This window comes from Otolemur garnettii, unplaced genomic scaffold (genome assembly GCF_000181295.1).
Source record: "Otolemur garnettii isolate 467f Iridium unplaced genomic scaffold, OtoGar3 scaffold00070, whole genome shotgun sequence".
Lineage (NCBI taxonomy): Eukaryota > Metazoa > Chordata > Mammalia > Primates > Galagidae > Otolemur > Otolemur garnettii.
In genome coordinates, this window is record NW_003852465.1 from 8,895,610 (window position 1) to 8,910,371 (window position 14,762).

The window sequence follows — 14,762 nt, forward strand, 5'->3', positions numbered from 1 at the left end:
AAATGCACCCTTCTACTAATGATTAAAGACTTCTTTGTTTAATCCACCAATGAAATAATGTGACAAACAATTTATGTAATCTTTTTTTTTTTTTTTTGAGACAGACTGTCTCTTTGTCACCCTCAGTAGAAGGCCCTGGCATCGTAGCTCGTAGCAACCTCAAACTCTTGGATTCAAGGGATCCTCTTGCCTCAGCCACCCAAGTAGTTGGGAGTATAGGAGCCTGCCACATGCCCCAACTAGTTTTCCTATTTTTAATAAAGACAGGATCTACTTCTTCCTCAGGCTGGCTTGGAATTACTGAGCTCAAGCAAGGAACTCCTGAGCTCAAGCAATCCACTGGCCTCCACCTCCCAGAGTGCTAAGATTACAAGCATGAGCCACCGAGCTGGGCCCTAATTTATGTAATCTTAATGGGTTCCTATAAATGCAAGCCTCCTCATCCCTCTCAGGTATCACAGTCTCTGACTGCTACCTGGGTTGCAAACCCTACTCCTAAGTAAATGCTTACTTGCCTCTGACCTGTTGGTTCTTCCTTTTGTTTTCATTAGGACTAACAAAATATTCAGAACTGTAAGGCGGTTAAAACATGCTGCCAGCCCTAAATGCAGAGGATATTTAAAGAAAAAAAAAAAAAGGAAGCCTGATAATTAATGAGCTAAACACCTACCTCAATAAGCTTGAAAAAAGAAAATATACTCAAATAAATAAGTGAAAGGACTAAAAGCAGATGATAATGATAACAGAAAACAGATATGAGAGCCAAATTGATTTTTTGAAAATACTAATAAACATTGTGTGAGACCAACAAAAGAAAGAAGGCACAAATGAGCAATATCAAGCATTTAGACGGAAATTTTATTTTTCTTGTTTTGCCCCCAGCAGGGTTCGCTGTAAGGACGAAATCCTTCGCTTCCATAAATCCTTCGCTTTAATTCTGCTCTGCCCATCTCCAGTCCTTGTCTCCTTACCTAGACTGGAGGGAAAATCCTTCCCCAGTGGCCACACAGGGCCAGGACCAACTGAACTAAGTCACTTGTTGACCAGTTCTGTGAAGGGGTGGAAAATATCAGATCTGCTCCTACCCTCCACCCCTGCACGGGTTGCTTACTCAGCATTTTCCCACATCGCATTCCAGTCCGCAGGGCGATGAATGGCGGGACTCTCTCTTTGTCTTCATTTGTGTCACACTGATGGAGCACTGAGACACTGCCCGCAAGATCACAGCAAAGTGAGCTCAGGAGACAAGTCGAGCAACAATTTCCACCGGGTCTGCTCGGTGCTGAGGGGCGTGACTAAGAAAAGGTGTGGAGGTCGAGGAAGCCTCTGTGCCCCATCACAGCTACACGCCCAGCTTTCCTACTCCTTCCCGCCCAACTGTGGTCCCGCACCCTTCCTGGGTGTCTCACAGCAGTGTGCTCCGGGCTGGGGAGAAGAGCAACTCAACAAACTAGACGACGCCGGGCATCTGGAAGGTGGTGGGGGGAAGGCGGCTCCAGGGTTTGGAAGAGACAGGAATGGACCTTGCAAACATGGGGAAATGGCGTTCATCAGTTCCTCTCCCCACACTATCAGTGACAGGGCACGGGAAGCCCATGATCCCTTTGGAAAGCAGGGGAATTCATTTTAACTAAAGGATATGATACATAACGTTACACCAATATTTTCAAAACTTCAAAATATAGTCATACAGTTCTACATATGTTATAAACCTCGTACGGTGTTGTTGCTGTTTTCCTTACATTTTTTGCACTTTTTCTTTTTTTAACATGCGAAATTCTACAGGTCAAATGACCCTATTTATTTAGTTAGTTATTTTCCCTAAATATTAATGACAAGGGTCAGATAACACTGAAGTCAGGACTTTGCATGGGCCCATCACCAGAATACTGTTCATCGTATGCCACAGGTAAATTTACATCCCACATCCACCTGCCTACCCTTCCCCCTTTTGGGTTTCTGGTGGCCTGTATGTGGCTTTGTATTTGCGTGTACCCATCTATTAGCTCCCACTTATTAGTAAGAGTATAAGGTGTTTGACTTTCCATTCCTGAGACCCTTCACTTAGGATAACGGTCTCCAGTTCCATCCAAATGGCCAGATGTGCCTTATTCCATTCCTTTTTATAGCTAAGTGGTACACCATGGTGTATATACATCACATTTTCTTTATCTGCTCATGAATTGAAGGGCACTTAGGTTGATTCCACATCCTTGCAATTGTGAATTGTGCTGTGATAAACATTCGAGAACGGACGTCTTTCAGATAAAATGACTTAATTTCCTTTGATCAAATGGTAGGTCTAATTTATTTCTTTAAGGAATCACCATACTGTTTTCCATAGAGGTTATGGAATTTGCAGTCTCACCAATGATGTATAAGCATTCCTTTCTCCATCGAGACTGGCATCTATTATCAACTTTCTAATAATGGCCATTCTGATAGGGTAAGGTGGTATTTCATTGTAGTTGTAATTTGCATTTCCCTGATGATTAGTGATGCTGAGCTTTTTTTTTTTGCAATTTTTGGCTAGGGCCAGGTTTGAACCCACCACCTCTGGTATATGGGGCCAGTGCCCTACTCCTTGAGCCATAGGCTCTGCCAATGATGTTGAGTATTTTTACATGGATTTTCTATTTTTGGCCACTGATTTGTCTTCTTTCAAAAAACTTCTGCTGTGCCTCTTGCCCACTTTTTGAGGGAGCTGTTTTATTATTTTCTTGATGCTTTGTTTGAGTTCTTTGTACATTCTAGATATCAGTCCTTTATCAAACTTATAGTTTGTGAATATTTTCTCTCACTCTGTAGGTTGGCTACTCTGCTGGTTATTTCCTTTGGTATTCAGAAGGTGTTTGATTTAATTAAGTCCTATTCATTTATTTTTACTGTTGCTAATTTATTTCTGGGGTCTTAGTCACAAATTCTTTGCCTAGGCTGACGTCTAAGAGTTTTTCTCTCATTTTCTTCCATAATTTTTGTGGTTTCATGCTTTATTTTTAAGTCTTCTATTCATCCTCGACTAATTTTTATATATATGAATAAGGCTTCCTTCCTCCCCCCAGCAGGTATGTTGTTATCTGCTTTGTTGCAGATCATCTGGACACCAGCACCTAGTCCATTTTGGAACTGTTTTTCTGGCATGCCCATCAGAACTGTTGTCATATATAGAATGGTGGTTGCCTACTTCATTTAATCTGTTACTGGAGCTATCCACTCTATCTACTTTCTTTTTTTCTTTCTTAAAGTCTACTGATATATCTTACGGTGTTTTTTTGGTTTTTTTGTTTGTTCGTTTGTTTGTTTTGTTGTTAGTTTGTTGTTTGTTTGGTTTTTTTTTTTTTTTGAGACAGAGTCTCACTGTGTCGCCCTGGGTAGAGTGCCCTGGCGTCACAGCTCACAACAACCTCAAACTCTTAGGCTTAAGTGATTCTCTTGCCTCAGCCTCCCAAGTAGCTGGGACTAAAGGTGCCGCCACAATGCCCAGCTATTTTGTTGTTGTTGTTGTTGTTGTAGTAGTAGTTGCCATTGTTGTTTAGCTGGCGCAGGCCAAGTTCAAACCCACCAGCCTCAGTGTATATGGACAATGCCATAACCACTGTGCTACAGGCATTGAGCCTGTTTTTTATTTTTTGTTTCTTTTTGAGACAGAGTCTCATTCTGTCACCCTGGGTAGAGCACCATAGTGTCATAGTTCACAGCAACCTCAAACTCCTGACTTCAAGTGATCCTCCTGCCTCAGCCTCCTGAGTAGCTGGGACTACAAGGGCCCTGTGGAGGCAGCTGCCATAGGATGTCTCAGGTGGCATCCTTGGTGGCCAGTCTGTTCAGATTTCCCAAGTGGAAAGGGGTGCTCATCTCCACATCACAGAGCATGCAAGAGCATTCACTCTGCCTGCTCCCTCCCCAGCTGGCCAGCGCAGTGCAGAGGCCACTGCAGTAAAGCCAAGCCCTGTGTAGACCTGGTACTCTGGACGTGAGAGCTCAAAATGGTTTCAGATGCAGTAATCCAGGAACAGGAGCCCCAGGTCCCTGCCATATCCACTCTCTGATGCAATGTCACTGAATAGACTCCAAACAGCTCCTTGATCAGTGTGGAGGTCTTGATCACAGCCTCATAATTCAGGCTGCAGTGTTCATGGTGGGAGAGGGGGCGTGGAGCCCCAAAGCTTTCTTCTCTTGACCCTCTCCAGATATGGATGCCTCCCCCAGGTATGTACCTTTTGATCTTGCTGAGTCATCTTCTCCTTCACTCTGAGTATCCCCCATTGCTTCTTTGATAATTCACAATGCTCTTTTCAAGAAGACCCATCTAGGCTCGACACCCATAGAGCAGTGGTTACAGTGCCAGCCACATACACTGAGGGTGGCGGGTTAGAACCCAGCCCCAGCCCGGGCCAGGTTGCTGTGAGCTGTGACACTTCAGCACTCTACCAAGGGTGACATAGTAAAACTCTGTCTCCAAAAAAAAAAAAAAGACTCATCTAGGCCAGGCATGTTGGCTCACACCTGTGATACTAGCACTCTGGGAGGCTGAAGTGGATGGATCGCTTCAGCTCAGGAGTTCGAGATCAACCCAAGCCACAGCAAAACCTCAATCTCTAAAAATATCAAGGCATCGTGGCAGCACCAGCTACTCAGGAGGCTGAAGCAGGAGGATCACTTGAGCCCAAGAGTTTGAGGTTGCTGTGAGCTATGATGCCATAGCACTCTACTGAAGACAAAGTGGTGACACTCTGCCTCCAAAAAAAAAAAAGAAGAAGAAGAGGGCCCATCCATAGATGTGCATCCACTGTCAACTTTTGATCCTTTCCCTGAGAATAGCATGTGGGCTGCTTCCAGTCCACAATTTTGCCTCCCTTCAGCAATTCTTTATATTAAATATAAAGAATTTAATATATGTATAAATAAAACAATTTTATATAGCTAAGTTTTTCAACACATTAGAGATTAAAAAGGAAAATTGATAATCATCTCAATAGATACATAATTTTTTAAATAAAATTTAGTTTCCATATGTGAGTCATTAAATTAGAAAACAAAAAATAGAAAAGAAATTTATTACATTTGTTAACCTGATAGTATCTAAAAAACAAAACAAAATCTTCAGCAAGTTTAGTGGTTGTGAGTTTTTTTTTTTTTTCTTTTTAGATAGGGTCTCACTCTATCACCCAGGTTGGCTGCCATGGCATAATCATATCTCACTGCACCCTTGAACTGGCTCAAGTGATGCTCCTGCCTCATTCTCCTGAGTAGTCAGGTCTACAGGCATCTACCACCACACCCAGATAACGTTTTAAAATATTTTGTAGACGTGAGGTCTTCCTATGTTACCCAGGCTAGTTTGAACTCCTGGCCTCAAGCAATCCTCCCACTACCTTAGCCTCCCAAATTGCTAGGATTACAGATGTGAGCCAACATGCCCAGCCATACGAATCTTTTCAATTCTGAATAAGTATCCTGTCATAGAATTTCACATCAATATTCATCAGAAATATTGGTCTGTACTTTTCCTTTTAGTGGTGTGTTTGTCTAGCTTTAGTAGCAAGGTAATGTAGCTGCATAGAATGAGTTTGGTGTTTCCTCCTATTTGATCTTTGAAAGCATTCAAAGAGAATTAGTGTTGTTCTCCTTTTATCAGGAGAGCACTCTCATGATAACAGCATTAATCCATTCATGAGAGTAGATCCCTTATGACCTAATCACCTCTTGTCGGTCTACCTCTTAATACCATGACAATTAAATTCAACATGAGTTATAAAAGGTAATTCAAACCATAACACTACATCTTCTCTCTTTAGAAAGGAATATTTGGGTGGTGCCTATGGCTCAGTGGGTAGGGTGCCGGCCTCATATACTGAGAGTGGTGGGTTCAAACCCGGCCCAGGCCAGCTAACCAACAATGACAACTGCAACAAAAGATAACCAGGCGTTGTGGCAGGTGCCTGTAGTCCCAGCTACTCAGGAGGCTAAGGCAAGAGAATCACCTAAACCCAGGAGTTGGAAGTTCCTGTGAGCTGTGTGATGCCACAGCACTCTACCAAGGATGATAAAGTGAGACTGTCTCTACAAAAAAATAAATAAATAAATAGAAAGGAATATTTTGGAATATCTATTCCATTCTTAGCATAGATTAGCATGTTCCAATCTTTCCTGCTAGCTTATATGTGTCTTTAGATCTAAAGTCAATCTCTCACAGGTAGCATATACTTGGATCTTGTTTTTAAAATCCAGTCAGCCAATCTATGTCTTGTAGTTGAGCCATTTAATCCATTTACATTTAAAGTAATTATTGACATGGGAGGACTTACTAGTGCCATTTTATTAATTGTTGTCTATATGTTTTGTCGCTTTTTGTCCATTTTTTGCCCTTGCTGCCTTCTTTTATGTTTTGTGGATTTTTATAGTGACATATTTTCGTTTCTTTCTCATTTCCCTTTGTGTATATTCTACAATATCTTCTTTGCAGTTATAATTGCAATTACATTAAACTTATTAAAGTTGTAACAATCTATTTTAAGCTGGTAAAATTAAACTTCTATTACATATAAAAACTCCCCATTTTACATCTCTGCCTTCCTTTACGTTCTTTTCTTGTTTGTTTTTTGTGTCTCTGTGTGTGATTTGTGTTTTCAATTATGTTATGATCACACATAATTTTAAAATTTGCATATATCTCTTCTATTTTTTTTTTTTTCGAGATAGAATCTCAAGCTGTCGCCCTGGGTAGAGTGCTGTGGCATTACAGCCCACAGCAACCTCAAACTCTTGGGCTCAAGGGATTCTCTTGCCTCTGCCTCCCAAATAGCTGGGATTACAGGAGCCTGCCACAACACCCAGCCATTTTTTGTTGTTCTTGCTGTGGTTATCATTGTTGTTCAGCAGGCCCAGGCCAGGTTCGAACTGCCAACCTTGGTGTATGTGCTTGGTGTCCTACCCACTGAGCTACGGGTGCTGCCCTATCTCTTCTATTTTAATCCATGTAATGAGTTGGTAAAAGCACCGTTACCAATCACACATATACAGTTGTCCTACAGATTTTTTTTTATTTGCAGTTTTTGGCTGGGGCCAGGTTTGAACCTCCCACGTCCGGTACTCCCTACTCCTTGAGCCACAGACGCCACCTGTTCTACGGATTTATTGTTTCTGAAGAGTTGTTTAAAGACATTCCAAATTATAACTTAGCCTGACTTAGGTAGTAAATAATTTAAAAGTTTAATTTACTATTTCTAGACATATTGATTTTTAAAAGCATGACCTTATAGATTATCTATAAAATAAGTGTTAAATATTCTTTATTTGATGTTACGCATAAACCACACTAAAATGCCTTTCAATAAATAAAAGGCATCATTTTAGTAGACCCAGAGAAATTAGATTGGCATAGGGAAGATCGAAAGTACACAGTAAACATTGCTACCTTCTCTCCAGCCCTCACCTTTAACAGGCTAATAACAATTAAAACACCAGTGAGTCTTGTTTGGTTCTGAGACAGTGAAGGAATTTCCCCAGTATTTAAATATACTCACAGAATCAGTTATATCACTCTTTTTTTTTTTTTTTTTGAGACAGAGTCTCACTATGTCACCCTGGGTAGAGTGCCCTGGCATCACAGCTCACAGCAACCTCCAACTCTTAGGCTTAAGCAATTCTCTTGCCTCAGCTTCCAAGTAGCTGGGACTTCAGGCGCCCGCCACAACGCCCAGTTATAGTTATATAATTCTTAATGTAAAACCAGTCTTCAATAGGTTTTGGGATGACAGTATACTACCTTTGTGAAAAGGTGAACATCACCAATTAAATCTAATCATATCTTTAGAAAGGGAAAACAGTGATAGCACTTACTGAACTGGAATCACTATCAAAATTCCAAAAAATTAATCCTATTCATCTAACCACAAGCCAGTCATAGTTAAACCAGGACTGTCCAACAAAAACATTCTGTCACTCATTTATGATCTGAATTCTGGTAAATGAAACCAATCAAATTATGGTTTGATTTTTTTTTTAAAGTGACTCACATACTATAGGAGTCTATTTTTTTCTATATATTTACTTTTACCAGGGAGTTTTGTATTTTTGTATCATTTTTGTTGCTGTTTATCATCCTTTTGACACTTTTGATTCAATTTAAAGGGTCATCCTTGCCTTTTCTGTAGGACAGTTCTAGCAGCAATGCACTCCCTCAGGTTTTGTTTATCTGTGACAGCCTTAATTTCTCCTTCATTTTTGAAGGACAGTTTTGCCACATATAATATTCTTGATTGACAGACTTTTTTTTTAGCACTTTGAATGTATCACTCCACTCCCTTCTATGCTGCAGATTTCTGCTAAGAAATTAGTTAATAATCTAACAGAACTGACTTCACATGATGAGTCACTTATCTCTTCCTACTTTTAAGATCCCCCCTTTGTGTCTTTTGACAGTATGTGATGTGTTTTGGTGTAGATCTGTTTAGATTTATCCCAGTTGGAGTTCTTTGAGCTTCTTGAAATTATATATCTATTTCTTTTTGCGGGTTTGGGAAATGTGAGACCATTATTTCTTCACACAGTTTCTCTGCTCCTTTCTCTCTCTCTGATTCTGGGACTCCCATGATAAGTCCCTTAAGCTATCTCCATTTTTTTTTCTTTTTGCTCTCTGCCACAGTAATTTCAAAAGTCCTGTTTTCTGGTTGACGTAGTCTTTCTTCTGCCTGGTCAAGTCTGCTTTTGAATCCCTCTAGCGTGTTCTTCAATTCCAATATTGTATTATTGGAATTTATATTTGGTTTTTTTTCATGGTTTCTTTTTTTTGTTGTTCTCATTCTGTTCAGACATCACTTTCCTGCTATCTTTAATTCATGGCACATCCTTATGATGGTTATTGTTTTTCTCATTTGGGCAACACTTTACTGCATAAAATAGAATGAGTGTTCCCATGACAGTTATTCTGAATTTTTTATCTAGTCATTCATGTATCGTCCCTTCTTTAGGGTCAATTTCTGGAGATTTAAGTTGTTCTTTTGAATAGACTACATTTTGGCATTTCTTTGTATGTTGTTATTTTCTGTGGGGACTCAAGCATTTGAAAACTTAGCTACCTCTCCCAGTCTCTACAGTTTAATTTCATAGAGCGAGAACTCTACGCAGCCTTTTCTGGGGGTGCATCCTCTCTGGGTTTGTGTATGAAATTTAATTGAAGAGTTTGCCTGTTTTTCCCAGGAGCTCTTCCTTGTTTCACGCTGATGCTGTAACAAGCTACGCTACTAGAGTTCCACCTAGTGTCCATCTGTGGTACTGTAGGCTCCAGAGCTGAACAAGTCACACTGATAAATCACCTTTGTTCTTAAATGCCCCAAACCTGAACCTTGTTCCCTGTGAATGCTTAAATTTGGGCACCTCCCTCAGTAGCACCAGACAAATTAAGAACGTTGTATATACATTTCACCCTTTTCCATTCCCAGGAAAAAGTCAAGAATGGGAGTTTCCTTATGATTATGCTATCCTATACAAGAGAGAAGGGTTCCAGTGAGCGAATGCCACAAATTTTCATACTAGGCTTAAATGGGGTTGGCTTCAAGCTCAACTGGGGTACAAGAATCTCTTAACTGGTTTTTGGGTCTTTCAAAAAAGTGATGGGTTTATACATTGTTAAATTCATGTTTTCACAAGGAAGGAAGGAAGGTCTGGGTTTTCCTAGCCTGTCATTTTGCAGGTGTTCTTTATTGCCTCATCTCTCTCTGGTTAGTGGTCAAATTTCTCTGCCTTTTTGTATTGCCATTAATTCCTTTATTGAATCTGGACGTTATAGTTGTTATGCTGTTAAGTGCCTGGATTTTATTGTCTTTCAAAAAGAGCCTCGTCTCTTTGTTTCGTCAAATTTTGCTTCGTTTACACCATGATTGTTGTATATTATTCTAAATGTGGGAGATATGCTGATACACTTTGGGAGGCCAAGGTGAGAATTAGAGACCAGCTTGATCAGGAGTTAGAAACCAGCTTGGCCAACATAGTGAAATTCTTTCTTTGCCAAAAAAAGGTTTTTAAATACCAAAATACAAGGCATATGGCACACATCTGTAGTCCCAGCTACTCAGGAGGCTGGGGCAAGAGGATCACTTGAGCCCAAGCTGATTGTACTACTGCACACAACCTGGGTAACAGAGCAAGACCCTATCTCTAAAAAACAACAAAACAAAACAAAAAGCTTATAATAAAATGTTATGTTAAATATCAGTATTTGAATTACATCTATAAATAATAATTATAACCATGTGGGGAAAGTGCATATAAAAACTGGAAGGAAATATATTTTGAAATTGCAGAGTTATTCTAATTTCTCTGTGCTGTTAACACATGTTTTTTATCATTATCCAAGACTAGGCTTGAGAGCTACTTGGCTTGGCTTTCTAATTACCTTCATGAAGGATGGCTTAGGATGATCAAAAGCCAAACTTTATGTTTTTTTGCTTTATTGAGACTAGAGTTTCACTCTGTCACCCTCGGTAGAGTGCTGTGGCGTCACAGCTCACAGCAACCTCAAACTCTTGGGCTCAAGTGATTCTCTTGCCTCAGCCTCCAGAGTAGCTGGGCCATAGGTCCCTGCCACAATGCCCTGCTATTTTTTGGTTGCAGTTGTCATTGTTGTTTAGCAGGCCCGGGCAGGGCTTGAACCCACCAGCCTCCGTGTTTGTGTCTGGCACCCTACTCACAGAGCTACGGGCACCGAGCCCAAAAGCCAAACTTTATTTTTATTAAACATCCTCCAGCATGATTTAGCTAACAGCCTATTGCAAATATTAGTTCATTATCTGTGGACACATTCTACAACTGGTTTGTCCTGTGGGGATCACCAGGAAGTTTTATTGCTCATAGTGAGGTATTCTAAGTGCGTTTTATGGAGACTTAATTAACTACTGAGGCTACTGTTTGATAATATCTATTTTATATTTTTTCCAGGATGAAATTTTGACAATCAACCAGAGCCAAGATAGAGTACATTTTATGTAATTCTGTATATCTGTGTATCTCTTCCATAAGACATATAATCAAGAGATAGCAAAAATCTGAAGATAGTTTCTATAGACCAACTTAATCATATTTCCATGCCAACCATCATAGTTTTTTTTTTTTTTTTTTTTTTTTTTTTTTTTGCAGTTTTTGGCAGGGGACTGGGTTTGAACACGTCACCTCTGGCATATGGGGCTGGGGCCCTACTCCTTTGAGCCACAGGCGCTGTCCTTTTTTTTTTTTTTGAAACAGAGTCTTACTTTATCACCCTTGGTAGAGTGCCATGGCATCACAACTCACAGCAACCTCCAGCTCTTGGGCTTAGGCGATTCTCTTGCCTCAGCATCCGGAGTAGGTGGGACAACAGGCACCCGCCACAATGCCTGACTTTTTTTTGTTGTTGCAGTTTGGCCAGGGCCAGGTTTGAACCTGCCACCCTTGGTATATGGGGCTGGCACCCTAGCCACTGAGCCTCAAGCGCTGCCCTTTATTTATTTTTACTTTTTATTATTATTATTATTATTTGTTTGTGGTTGTCATTGTTGTTTGGCAGGCCCGGGCTGGATTTGAACCCTCCAGCTCTGGTGTATGTGGCTGGCGCCTTAGCCACTTGAGCTACAGGCAATAAGCCTTATATACAGGTGCCAAGCCCTATCATAGTTTTCTTCTTTTTCTTAATAGCTTCTATTTGTCCCACTCCTCTATTATCCAAAGGCAACACTGTGAAATGTCAGATTTGAATTCTGACTCTATCACCTACTAACTGATGTGATCCTAGACAATATATTTGAACTGTCTGTGCTCTAGTTGCCTGAGATACATGAAATGTAGATAATAACAACTACCTCCTAGGAGTCTTGTGAGGCTTCAGTGAGAAAATTCTGTAAAACTCAAATCAGAGTGCCCAGCACAGAACTCTTTCAATAAAGGGATTTCTTTTAGTACCATTATTTTGCTATCGGGCTTTACCACATCCTCCTCTTTACATTCTTTCCATTCATTCCTGACACCTATGTCAATGAGTGGGGATGAGGGATACAGGAGGGATACCTAGTCCTGTAAAGGTAAAATTTCCCCCAGGTAAGATGCCTGCATTCAGGAAAGCTGACTCTGGATTAGAGAGGTGTCTGATGGAGGTAATATGGCCCCATGATCAAAATATGGGAACTTAAAGTAGTAAATATACAAACCAGCCTTGTTTCGTTTATTGTTCTATATTTAGTGAGTAGAGCAGTGACTGATAGGTCATAAGCATTTAGTAAATATTATTGAATTAATCAATGTTTCGTTCATATTTATATAAAAGCATAATTTAATGCCTAAAAAATAGGCTGGGCACAGTGCCTCTCACCTGTAATCCTAGCACTCTGGGAGGCAAAGGTAGGACAATCAATTGTGCCCAGGAATTCAAGACCAACCTGAGCAGAGAGAGACCCCATCACTACTAAAAATAGAAAGATTAGCTGGGTATTGTGGTGGGTGCCTCTAGTCCCACTACTTGGGAGGCTGAGGGAGGAGGACCACTTGAGCCCCAGGAGTTTGAGATTGCTATGAGATAGGCTGAGGCCACGGCACTCCAGCCTGGGCAACAGAGAACTCTAAAAAACACATAGAGATCCTTTATTCTTCTCTAAACTCAAACCTAACAGCTCAGAAAAAGAACTAAAATTAAAACAAACTATTAAGCACAGTTGGGCCTTTTTATTACTATCATCAGAAATTCTAAGTCAGTGAATACTGGCTTTTTGTTCTATCTAAAAAAGGATCTTAGTCTCTCTCTCACCCAGCATCTTGCTCAGGCTCTTTACACAGTCCAAGACCTAGGCCTCCCTATTTTATTCTCTGCTACTACCTCAAAGAAAATATGCTAATTACTTTCTTGCAGGTCACCTTTTCAAGGCTTTTCACTCTACCTCTTTTCTTCCAAGGTGAGAGACTTGTCCAGTTTCTTCCACCCTAGTCTGGGTGATCGCAGCCCCAGCTAGGAACTTACATCCTCCTCCTGGCCCAGATCCTCCTCTGCTTTCACATGGAAGATACTCGGTGCTGTATTCCTGCAGCAGGGTTTCTTATTCATATTTGTCATTCACCTGCAGTCCAAGCCAGATTAGAAGTGGTGGTGCCGGAAAATCCATGACTTCCCACTCATGCTTTTTTCCTAGAAGTCGTTCTTAAGGGGCTAACTATCGTTATTTACTGCATTATTTTTTGGCATAAAAATAAGGTGAGGCTCAGGGGACAGGGTTAGAGTGGGGGAAATGGGATTTTCTTCCTAGTGTCTCCAAAAGTTTGTTGGCAAACACGGGCCTTACCCACTGCATCTCCTGAACCAAACACATCACAACCGAAAAATATAGAACATTTTTTTCCATAACTGTTTAGGTTGGGACAGAAGTGGTCCTCTCTGTAGGCAGATAACAGTGCTAACCGAGATGAACTCTAGATACCCAGACTCAGTGTGGAAGTTTGCTGAGTTGCTTTAGGCAAGTGAGGGCTGGGCAGACACATCAGATGGAGAACATTTGCAAATTATTACTCCAAATTGGCCAAGACTGAGGTTGGCAGACAGGGAAAGGGGTGTTAGGGGGAGTTAGGAGGATGGTAATGAGAAGCAGCATTAGGCAAGATCTTAATGGAGAAGCAAAACATTTGAGCCTCAAGTCCGTAGAGCAGTTAGTGAGGGATAAGAGCCCTTCCCACTGCTGCAGGCAGAGCTCAGGGCCAGAGGGAAGAGGAGCTGGGTCCAGTCATGCCAGTAGGCCAATTAGGCTGCTGCTCTAGGAGTTCCCATTAGTTCTCCTGTCATTGATATTAGACCAGTAAGTAATAGGAGAAGGGAAGAAGGCAATTAAACGAGAAAAGAATAAATTAAAGCCAATGAGAGGATTCCAAAGACAAAATAGAGGCCAGCTTTCACCCTAGCACTGGTGTTACACTGCTCCATATTAGAGCTACTGCTCACTTACTTCTTCTGGAGGGAGTTCCTTGTACCCCCACCCTTCCTTAGGTAGAATGAATTACTATTCCCAATTCCTTACTCCCTCCCCCGTCTTGTGATCTTTCAGACCACTACTTTGGGCAGAGTATATATTTCCTTACCACATTGTGGCCGGGTTTGGTCTTGTGTCTTGCTTTGGCCAATGGAATATTAGCAGGCATGAAGTAAGCCGAACTACAAATGTGTTTGTTTGCCTGGTGTCGTTGGCACCTTGTGCTCTTGTGATTGCCAGAAAAGAAAAAGACCCAGGAGAGAGCTGCACCCCCACCCACCCACCCTAGGAGACACTTGGAACAGGCCTGATCTCAATCCAAATTCTGGCTCCTAAAGAGTTTCCCTACTGCACCAGCAATTCACTAGACCCAGAAGCAAGAAAAATAAATGCCATTATAAGCCACTGGGTTTGGGGGTGTTTTATGATACAGCAAAGAAACTCACTAAACTCTTCCTCACTCTCCGAACTTCTTGGAGTAGTCCTCTTTACTCTCCACCACAAACCCTGTCCCCACTTATTAATAGATTATTAGCAATATTCTTTGCAAGAGGCTACAGATTCTGTACTTCCCTTGGTGGATTTGCATTACGTTTAGTTAAAATACATTTTACTGGGAGGTGCCTGTGGCTCAGTAAGGCGCTGGCCCCCTATACTGAGGGGCGGCAGGTTCAAACCCGGCCCCGGCCAAACTGCAACAAAAAATAGCCGGGCATTGTGGCGGGGGGCTGTAGTCCCAGCTACTCAGGAGGCTGAGGCAAGAGAATCACCTAAGCCCAAGAG

At 41.3% G+C, this 14,762-nt stretch overlaps 1 non-coding gene across 1 annotated transcript; it reads right to left on the reverse strand.

The window, feature by feature from the left end:
• Nucleotides 1-1,480: 1,480 nt before the first annotated feature.
• Nucleotides 1,481-1,617, reverse strand: LOC111726547. Its single transcript, XR_002774301.1, has one exon. It is a non-coding gene; the product is annotated as a small nucleolar RNA SNORA71 (small nucleolar RNA).
• Between the last annotated feature and the right edge of the window lie 13,145 nt (nucleotides 1,618-14,762).